General features: G+C 37.2%; 1 long non-coding RNA gene across 1 annotated transcript; it reads left to right on the top strand.

Moving 5' to 3' along the window:
• Nucleotides 1-370: 370 nt before the first annotated feature.
• Nucleotides 371-9,268, top strand: LOC149123778 (uncharacterized). Its single transcript, XR_016214129.1, has 3 exons — nucleotides 371-573; nucleotides 5,560-5,836; nucleotides 8,846-9,268. It is a non-coding gene; the product is annotated as an uncharacterized LOC149123778 (long non-coding RNA).
• The last annotated feature ends 2,043 nt before the right edge of the window (nucleotides 9,269-11,311 follow it).

The following is an 11,311-nucleotide window of genomic DNA, read 5'->3' on the forward strand; positions in this document are numbered from 1 at the left end:
GGTAAACCAACAAATATGGATTTCTGTAGCATGGTTTTCTGATAAATGTGGTATAAAATGCAGACATTTCATAATTTAAACGATCTCTAGTATGCGGAATGATTTTAGAGATTTCAACTGTTTTTCTGGACCAGAGAGCACATGTCCAAAACAGCAAGGAAGAGCCCAGTGAACCAGACAATTCTTCAAACCTCTCCTTGCTCTGCTTGGGCGTCTTAATCATTTTAATCACCTGGAACCTGGGAATGAATTTGCAACGTTATATGAGAAGGGGGAATTAAGGAAGGAGGTATAGGTTGCTTATCAGCTGTCCTTGATGTAAGGAGAGTGCGCTGGGTTATCCAGATGTATCCAATGTAATTAGAGCAGTCCTTAAAAGGGCAGTGGAGAGGGAGGAGAGTCCGTGTCAGAGTGTCTCGGGAGGAGAAGGGCTTGACTGTCACGGCTGCTTCGAAGACGGAAAGGGCCACATGCCAAGGAATGCAGTCAGCTGCTAGAAACTAGAAAGATCAAGAAAGCTCCTCCTTGGAGCTTCGGAAGGAGTGAAGCTCTGACCACTCTGATTTTAATCTGGTGAGACTCACATCCTACTTCTGTAACTCCAGAACTGTAACATAAATTTGTGTTGTTTTTAGCTCCCTAGTTTATGGCAGTTCTTCTTACTATATTAGAACAGCAATGGAAAACTAATACACAGGGTTTATCCTGTGTAGCTCCTTTTGTGAAATAACTTGCTAAATTTGCCATGACCATTGAGAGACCCAGCTTGTATTTAAACCCAGGTTGATTTAGTCCAAAGTTGGTTATTCTGCTCTGTTTTGGGAACTCTGCTTTTAGTTGAGGATGTTGAGTTTTCCCTTTGATGGTAGCTAAAGTTTTAGTTTTCTGTTTTTTTTTTTTTCTTCTTCTGTTATATTCTGATTTGTTGGATTCTTAGTAGAAGAAATAGTTTCCACCTAACTGCCATGCCTAGTGAAAGTTTTCTTTTGGTTTTGGGATGCAGCTTACAATTTGGAAGTAAGGTAACTCTAAATATTAATGTAAATTGTTGGAATAGAGCAAGTCTAACTCAGGAGTCATATAAATTAAAAATATTTGCAAATCCTCTCACTGGTCAAAACTTTTAGCCTGCCTAACGAAATAAAATTAGTTTAAGTTATACAAACTTACGAATGGCTTTAGATGGTATCTTGAATGTCAAGAGCAACTTCTGAGATTAGATAAAAAGGACTTGGAGTAAAAAAAACCTTCTACCTTTTATATTCAATCATGTACTTGTGTGATCCTTGAATTACTATCTCTGTAAACTTTAATTTCCTAATTTTTAGAGGGGGATAATATAACTAAGTGAGGTTCAAATGAGAATTCATGTGGAGCATGATCCATTAAACAATTTACAAATATAAGGTATAATAATGATTATTGTTTGGAGATTTGAGAGAGTGCATGAGTCTATTTGAATGCAATTCACCTGCTATATGAAAAGTTTGGTTGATTATCATACCCCTAAGGAATCACTACTGTCAATTTTGTTCAAACAATTACTGGCTGATCAAGGAAAAATTATGAATCAATTTCAATAATACATGTTATTATTAGCTTTCCCAAACTAATTTAGAACACAGAGGTCCCTCAGTGTTCAGAACTCATAACATTTATTGTTTATAATAATGGATTGCAAACTTGGCAACACATCGAAATCACAGGAGGAAATAAGAAAAAAATCCTGGATCCCATGCTGAGATACTGGGATTCCATGTGTTATGAAATTTATTGTTTTTAAAAATACCTGATGATTCAAATGACTTTTCAGATTTGGATAATGCTGGTTTATGCCAGTCTTCTGATATCCTTTGGTCATATTTAAGTTGTACTGATAGATCACTTTTCATGTTTTAAAAAATATTAGTGCTACTGTGAGCTTTGTATCTCTACATGAAGTAGCTTGCATGGAATATTATTGCTGAAGATGTTTACACAGGGAAAAATACTGGATTATTCACGGGTCACAAGTGGTGGTTTGTACGTCAATAATTTGGAGAGATAATAGCACATTTTAAATTATTCATGACACATGCATAGACATCTTAGAGCTTGAAGAAACCATAGAAATTATGTGGTTCATTTGGTTTTTATTTCAGACACTGAACCTTAGGCCAAGAGAAATTAACAGGCCCATCTAAGTGGACTCTACCAGTTACCTAGTATTAGAATTCCTAGATTTTTTTTTTCAATTCATGATAATTGTAGAAAGAAAATTGAAATTCACAAATAATCAAATTCCTAATCTTAGAAGGAGCTCAATTGTCTGTTTTACTCAAATGCCTAAGTGGCAAAATACTCAGAGTGTACTTAAATTTTCTCTTGAACAGTATCTGGCAGATGTCTTGAGGAACATCCTCAAAATTCAAAAAGTTGGAGAAATCATCTGAATTGACAAGAGTGCTCGTCCTTCAATTTTTTCTTCTCCCAGCATGGCAGTTACTGCAATATTGACTGCCTCCTACAAGACTAATGGGAGTAAAACAACTGGATGCTAAAATGCATAATAAAGACCATATACAGATACAAAAGAGAATTTAAATAACTTTTCTAGTTGAGGTTTCATGTATCCAGTAGAGGAAGAAAATCTTACATCAGTTTGTTTAAAAATAATTATTTATTTAAAAGGCTGAGAGAAAGAAAAAGGGAAAGAGAGAAAGGGAAAGAAAGAAAAATCTTTTGTTTTCTGGTTTACTACCTAAATTGCTACAACAGTCAGGTATACCAGGAGCTCCATCCAGTCTCCCACATGGCTGGCAGGGGCCCAAGTACCTTTGCCATCATCTGCTTTCTTCCCAGGCACATTGTCAGAAATAGTGCAACCAGGACTTGAATTGGTACTGTGATATTAGACTGGCATTGCAAACCACTGTGTTACAACACTAGCTCCTTTACATCAGTTTTGTGAAATGGACTGGTTATGTTTCAGGAATGACACTTGGAGGAAGAAATTTCCACGTATTTCAAATTTGTCTTTTGTCTGCTTCTGAGGTAGTATAAGTTACCTCTTTGTTTTCCCTACATATTCAGCCATTTTTTTCCAGCATGGATCATATCTTATTCATCTTTGACCTTCTAGCATCAACCTCATGGTTGACTTTGAAGGAAGAAACCAAACTTAAAGAGAGGGCTAAGCAGTATTTTTCTAACTTCAAGGCTTTTTTTATCTCCAACTATATTCCATTGAAAATATTTTTATACTTTATATAGAAGTTGATATCTTTTCATTTTTATCAAATTATATTTGATTTGACCTTTGGGAATGAAATATGTAATAAGAGATTGCAATGTTTTCAGTTAAATTAGATTGTTATTTGGAAGAGGTCATATTAAAAATCAGACTGCTCAAATCAAAGTAATAATTAGGATGGGATAAATTTCACTATTTTAATCAATAGTAGGCCCTGTCTCACATAGTGAAGATAAATCAGAACAAAATAGATCTGAGTTCATGCCCTTTTCAAGAGGAAGATAGAAGAATATAGACAAGCATCTACTTGGAAAATGCTAGGGAAAATAACATGGAGTAACAGGATAAAAGATGACAGGAAGAAAGATTCATTAGTTAAGTTGTCACAAGGACTTCTCTGAGAAAGTGACATTTATCTCAGCTGAAAATGTGATCAGCATAAATAATTTGGGGGGCAATGTATGCAGTTAAAATAAGTTGAGCCCTCATTTTTAAATATATAATAACCATTTTTTTTAAAAAAAGATATTTTAGAGCTTATTTAGTATGAGTGGTCTCATTTACTAGTGAGGAAACTGGCCCAGTCTGGACAAAGACCACTCAGATTACATAACTTTTTGGTGACCTGTAACTAGCTAACACCTGATTCTCAGTCCCTTGGCCATTGTTTTCTCCATAATAACAAGCTCTTCACAACTGTTTTGTATGAGACCAAGTGTATTGAGCATCATTGTGTTTTCTTAGCACAGGTTGATATGGCGAGTTGTCTCTTGATGTTTCCTTGAGTTGATGCTAGTTATTAGCACCATGGAGTTCCTACATTCTGAAGCATTGAAAAATGTCCTTGATTTACTCTATCCTTATAGAACAGATAATTACGTATAGCAGTCCATTCCTGTTTGTTTTTAGGAGACATCTGAGTATTGATAAAAAAAAAAAAGTGAGATAGTAGAACTCTGCAAGGGCAATCAGTCAACCATCAGTTCATCTGGTTCATATTTTGTCAATTACATATGCTCTAAAAATTATTAATTGACACTACAGGAGAGGGAGAGTGGCAGACAGGCTTGGAGAGACATTTTTTTCTGCTGCTTCACTCCCAAATGCCTGCAACAGCCAGGTCTGGCCTAGGCAGATGTCAGGAGTCTATAACTCAACCTGAGTTTGCCACATTAATGGAAGGGAGCCAAGTGTCTGGCCATGACACACTACCTTCCAGAGTGCATAATAGTAGGAAGCTTGAATTGGAAGTAGTGATGAGGCTTGAACTCAGGCGTTCTAATATAGACGTGGGTGTCCAATGTGGTGTTGCAACTGTTGGGGCCTGTTAATCTTTGTCAACTACCCCTGCATCCCTTAGCTCCCTCTGCAGCATCTGATAGCTACTATTACACTTTCAGCTTCTATCAGATCAGCTTTTTTTAGACTACAGAGATGAATGGCTTATTTTGCTTAACATAAAAACCTCCAGTTCCACCAATGCTGTTGCAAATGATCAGATTTATCCTTTTTATGACTGAGTAGTATCCCATTATGTATATGTACAACATTTTCTTTGTCCACTTATCATTGGTTGCACCCTTGGGTTATTTACTTTTCTTGACTATTGTGAATAATACTGCAATATACATGGGAGTACAGATATGTCTTCAGATGGATTATATTTCCCTTGGGTATATACCTGGTAGTGGGATTTCTAGATCAGATGGTAGTTCTATTTTAGTATTTTTGAGGAACCTCAATTTTGCTTTCTACAATGGCTATACTAATTTACATTCCCACCAATAGCATGCAGGGGTTTCCTTTACCTCTTTGCTAGCATTTGTTATTTTTTTATCTTTTGAAAAATAGCAAAACCAACTCAAGTGAGGCAATATCTCATAGTTTTGTGGCATTTCCCTGATTATTGTTGGTGTTGAGCATTTTTTCTATATTGGCCATTTGCATGTCTTCGAGACATGTCTGTTCAGTTCTACAGCCCACTTTAAAAATTAGATTACATTTTTTTTTTTTGCTATTGAGTTTTTGAGTTCTTTACAGATTATGGATATTGACCCCTTGTTAGACATATAGCTTGGAAATATTTTCTCCCATTCTGTAGGTTGAATCTTCACTCTATTGTTTGCTTCCTTTGCTGTGTAGAAGCTCTTCAGTTTGATAAAATCTGATTTGCCTATTTTTGCTTTTATTTCCTGACCTTTTGGAAACTGACCCATGAAATGGGCACAGATTTTAACATCTTGCTGTGCCTCCTCTGTTTTCTTGTAGTCAGTTCAATATGTCATGTCTTACATTTAGATCTTTTTTTTTAAATTTTTTTTTGACAGGCAGAGTTAGACAGTGAAAGAGACAGAGAGAAAGGTCTTCCTTCCGCTGATTCACCCCCCAAATGGCTGCTACGGATGGTGCTGCGCTGATTCGAAGCCAGGAGCCAGGTGCTTCCTCCTGGTCTCCCATGCGGGTGCAGGGCCCAAGCACTTGGGCCATCCTCCACTGCCTTCCCGGGCCACACCAGAGAGCTGGACTGGAAGAGGAGCAACAGGGACAGAATCCAGTGCCCCAGCTGGGACTAGAACCTGGCACTACAGGGGGAGGATTAGCCAAGTGAGTCATGGTGCCAGCCACATTTAGATCTTTATTCCGTTTTGAGTTGATGCTTGTACATAGTGAGAGACGAGGGTCTAGTTTATTTCTTTTGTATGTGGATATCCTGTTTTCCCAGCATAATTTATCAGAAAGACCGCATTTTCCCAATGCATGTTCCTAGCACCTTTGTCAATCTTTTGTGGGTCCATAAGGGTTTTAGAAGTGTTTTCTCTAATTCTGTGACAAGTATCATTGGAATTTTGATAGGAATTGTATTGAATCTATAAATTGCTTTGGGTTGTATACATTTCAACAATATTGATTCTTCCTATTCATTAACATGAGATGTCTTTCCATTTCTTTGTATCTTCAATTTCTTTAATCGGTGACTTGAAGTTTTTCATTATAGAGATCATTCATCTGTTTGGTTAAATTCATTCCTAAGTATTTTATTTTTTGACAGTTATTGGATATGGAATTATTTTCTTGGTGTCTTTTTCAGATGATTCACTTTTGGTATAAAACAATGCTACTGATTCTTGTACATTGCTTTTGTATCCTCATCTTTGATTGACTTATTAGTTATGACAGTTTTTTGGTGTAATCATTGGAGTTTCCTATGTATAATATCATGTCATCTACAAACTGACAATTTGACTTACTCATTTACAATTTAGGTGCCCTTTATCATTTTTCTTAATAACTCCAGCTAGAACTTCGGTACTATGTTGAATTAAAGTGGGCATCCTTGTCCCAGATCCTAGGGGAAAATGCTTCAGGTTTTTCTCATTTAATATGATAGCTGTTTGGCTTGTCCTATATGACCTTTATTATGTTGAGTTATGTTCCTTCTACACACAATTTGAGTTTTTTTATGAAAGGATACAGAATTTTTCAAACAGCTTTTATGCACCTATTGAGATCATATGATTTTTGTCCTTTTGTTGATAGTTTACCATGGTTTTTTGATTTGCTTGTGCTGAACCATACTTTCATCACTGGGATGAATACCAAATGACCACTGTAACCTTCAGAATTTAGTGTAGATGGAGTACACAACTCTATGGGAAATGACAGAATTAACTAGACTTCTTGTAACACTAAAAATAAAAAGTTTACTCATATTTCTTTGGGTGTCCTCAATACCAATGCATCACCAAAAGAAAAAAAAACGAATGCACTCAAATAATTTTGAGATCTTATTTTAAAGGTTTAAATCAGTACTATTGAGTTCTTGATGTAACTATCAATAAAAGGATATTTCATTAACTTCACATATCAGCAATTTGGTATCTAGGAACAACCTAGTAGGAAACAATCTACTAGGAAAGTAAGGACAAGAACTTGTCTTAAAGTTGCTTTTGCATACCAGGTATGTTTTTTAAACACCATTTAAATTGATTTCCCATGATTTAACAGTGTGCTTGAATAATAAGTACTTTTTTAAAATTAATAGCATAGCTACTAAGAATATGGTTTCTGTTTTTTTTTTTTTTAACATGGATAAAGAAGGATATATTGGCATTCATGGTATGACTCAGTAAAGCAATTATAGCTAAATGCCAAATGATATGACATCCACACCATTTTTGTACTCTACTAATTTCTACAATTAAGAGAGAATATGATATTTGTCTTTCTGGATCTGGTATTTCAATTAGAATAATGAATAGTGAGGACTCGGGGTACTAGTAATATTTTTAATTTGTTATGTGCTCAGAGGACAAAAAATTCATCCATCTGTATACTTACATGCATTTCTTGGTAATTTTTAAAAAAAATGAATACAATTTGTAATGCCAGTTCAGATTCCAGTATTACTATCCTAGTGGTTGGACATCAGGCAAGTTTCTTAGTTCTCTATACCTCAGTTTTTTTTTTTTTTTTATTGTGGAGGTGATAGTGACATTTATTTTGTGTAAATGTTATAGGGATACAAGGAGTTGATACATGTGAAGCATTTAAAACAGGGCTAAAAGAAATATGCTTAATGAGTGTTGGCTATTTTTATGATGTTTATTTGTGGTTGTAGGTAATCTTATTGTGGGAAGAGAGGACTGGGCTAAAGCTTCCAGGTGAACCATTTCTTTCTGTCTGGCCACTGTGTGCAAATTTAGAACAAAATGTGTAGGGTGACCCATGGAGAAAAATTAGAGATTGCACATGTAAAACAAAGATAAGTACTTTGATGTAGGTAAAATAAGAACGGGAAAGTGAGAATAAAGTGGGCATAAGTGAGTACAGTCTCATCTAGTTTAAGTTGGGGCAAATCTTCTAGATTCTTCAGTGTTCATGCAAAATTACTCTGTGAATATAACTTATGCTTGCTCATGTGTGATGTGCTGACTATGCCAAATAAGGAAATTGATATCACTTTCCCCTCTTTGTAGAAAGAGTTTGGGATTTTGCATGCTGCCAAGTTGCAGGGCTTTACACCTTTAACTGAGATGAGATGGGCTTTTCAAAATATAGATTTAATTATTGTAAACTATTCAAATAAGAGATTGTTCTAATGAAGTTTTACCTGACACAGGATATGGAAGATGCACTTGTATAATAGTTTTCAAAGGTGCTACAAGTATTGGAAAAACATCTGTTAGTTGGAAAGTGCTTTTTTTATCCCTAAAGTTTAATGCAGCTCAGGTTTCCTTTATCTGCTACTGACTCTCATGGCTCCTTTTAAAACTTATGACAGATACATGACAGATGGGTATATTCCATATGTTGGCTCACTTCCCAAATATCTGCAATGGCTGTAGCAGGCCAAAACCAGGAGTACCAAACTCATTACAAGTCTTCCAGGTGGATGGCAGGGACTCCTTGGGCTATCATCTGCTGTCATGGCTGCTATTTGGTGAGACAATTTAATAATGTGTGCATATCCTCAAATTATGCATCTGCAGTTTTTAAATTTTATTTAAAATAATTTTAATCTAACATATTCATTACAGATTGTAGGTACATTTCACTTTGTTCTCTTTATATTAATAAAAAAGACAAATATTTCTTTTTTTTTTTTTTTGACAGGCAGAGTGGACAGTGGTGAGAGAAAGAGACAGAGAGAAAGGTCTTCCTTTGCCGTTGGTTCACCCTCCAATGGCCGCCGCGGCCGGCGCACCGCGCTGATCCGATGGCAGGAGCCAGGAGCCAGGTGCTTTTCCTGGTCTCCCATGGGGTGCAGGGCCCAAGCACCTGGGCCATCCTCCACTGCACTCCCTGGCCACAGCAGAGAGCTGGCCTGGAAGAGAGGCAACCGGGACAGAATCCGGCGCCCCAACCGGGACTAGAACCCGGTGTGCTGGCGCCACTAGGCGGAGGATTAGCCTAGTGAGCCACGGCGCCGGCCAAAAAGACAAATACTTCATGCATTCCATACATACAGTTCTAAGAAGACAACCATATTTCCCTCCTTCCCCATCTCGTCCCCAAGCCCCCTCCCTTCTTCTCTTCATCAGTTTTTTTCTTATTGATTTCTTTTGTATACCTTAAATAAAATTTTTAAAAATTTTCATGTATTTTGTATGTACAGATTTAGAAGTATAATGATACTTTCCACTCTACCCTCCCTCTTGCCCATGTTCCCACCCTTCTTCTTTCTCCCATTCCCACTCTTAATTTTTACAAAGAACTATTTTCAGGTTACTTTATACTCATAAGATTATACTAAGATGTGTGTTTTTTTTTTTTTTTGACAGGCAGAGTGGACAGTGAGAGAGAGAGAAAGAGAAAGGTCTTCCTTTGCCGTTGGTTCACCCTCCAATGGCCGCCGAGCCGGCGCGCTGCAGCCGGCGCACTGTGCTGATCCGATGGCAGGAGCCAGGTACTTCTCCTGGTCTCCCATGGGGTGCAGGGCCCAAGCACCTGGGCCATCCTCCACTGCACTCCCTGGCCACAGCAGAGAGCTGGCCTGGAAGAGGGGCAACCAGGAAAGAATCCGGTGCCCCGACCGGGACTAGAACCCGGTGTGCTGGCGCCGCAAGGCGGAGGATTAGCCTAGTAAGCCATGGCGCCGGCCTAGATTATACTAAGTTAAGAGTTCAATATTTAGTATGAAGGAAAAAAAGACTATTCTTCAATAGAGACAAGGGATATAAAGGATCGTAAATAGCAAAATGTCAATTTTACTCCAATAATTACATTTTAGGTACTCTGTTAGTTTCTGCAATTTTGATTACATGTCTTCAGAAAATTATTTAACCTTCTGTGTAGACCACAGAAAAGGTGGCGAGAGAGAGAGAGCGAGAGAGAGCGAGAGAATGAGAGCAAGAGAGGAGACATTCTATCCAGTGGTTGACTCTCCAAATGTCCACAAGCACAGTGGCTGGGCCAGGCCAAAGCCATGAGCCAGGAGCTTCTTCCACATCTCCCAGGCATATTAACATGGAGCTGGACTGGAAGTAGAGCAGGTGGGACTTGAAAATGTACCCATATGGGATGCCAGCTCTGTAGGTGGCAGCAAAATCTGCTATTCCACAATGCTGCCCCTAAAAAAGATTTATTTGAAAGGCAGAGAGAGAGATGGAGAGAGAAAAATGGTTTACTCTCAATGTGGTTGCAATGTTCAAGAATGGGTCAGGCCAAAGTCAGAAACAAGAAACTTGATTTGGGTCTCCCATGTGTGTAGCAAGAACCCAATAGTTGGGCCATCATCTGCTGCCTCCTAGGTACATCAACAGGAATGTGTATTAGAAGTAGGGTAGGCATGTCTTGAACCAAGTATTCAGACTGGGATGGTGGGCATTGCAGAAAGAGCCACAATTCTATCTATCTTCACTTAGCCTCATGCCCTAAGGTTCATCCATCTTCAAGGATATATCATACTTTCCTAACTTTTCAAGTCTGATTAATATTTCACTGTATGTATATAGCACATTATATTAATCCACTCATCTATTGATGGAGACTTGGGTTGTATTCACTTTTTGCTCTTCCCAGTTGTGCTGCTATGAACACAAATGTACAGACATCTATTTGAGTCCTTGCTTTCAGTTCTTTCTGGAATAACTCAAAATTGATGGATCATATAATTCTGTGTTTTAAAATTGAGGAATTGCTATGGTGATATCCATCACAAAAGCTTTACCATTTTACATTCATACTAACAAGGAACAAAAGTTACAGTTTCTCTAAATCTTCATTGACATTGCTGTCTTTTTTTTTTCTTCAATAATAGCCATCCTAATGGGTATGGAGTGTTATTCTGTCTTTTATGGCTTACTTTAACCTTAATATATTGCTTTTTTTAAACATCTTTGAATTAAAGATATCTCATTATTGAACATATATTGATATAAAAATAATGTATTACCTTTATATATTAATATTGAATGCATATGCATATAGGTGAGCTAATATAAAGAGAAGAAACAAAATTGAACCCTCCCAAGATTGTACAAAAGATCAATGAGGTCCTTGGCCCATCTCTTAAGTGGGTTGTTGGTTTTGTTTTTGTGGAGTTTCTTGATCTCTTTGTAGATTCTGGTTATTAACCCT

This window comes from Oryctolagus cuniculus, chromosome 10 (assembly GCF_051225735.1).
Source record: "Oryctolagus cuniculus isolate XC-2025 breed Fujian yellow rabbit chromosome 10, ASM5122573v1, whole genome shotgun sequence".
NCBI lineage: Eukaryota > Metazoa > Chordata > Mammalia > Lagomorpha > Leporidae > Oryctolagus > Oryctolagus cuniculus.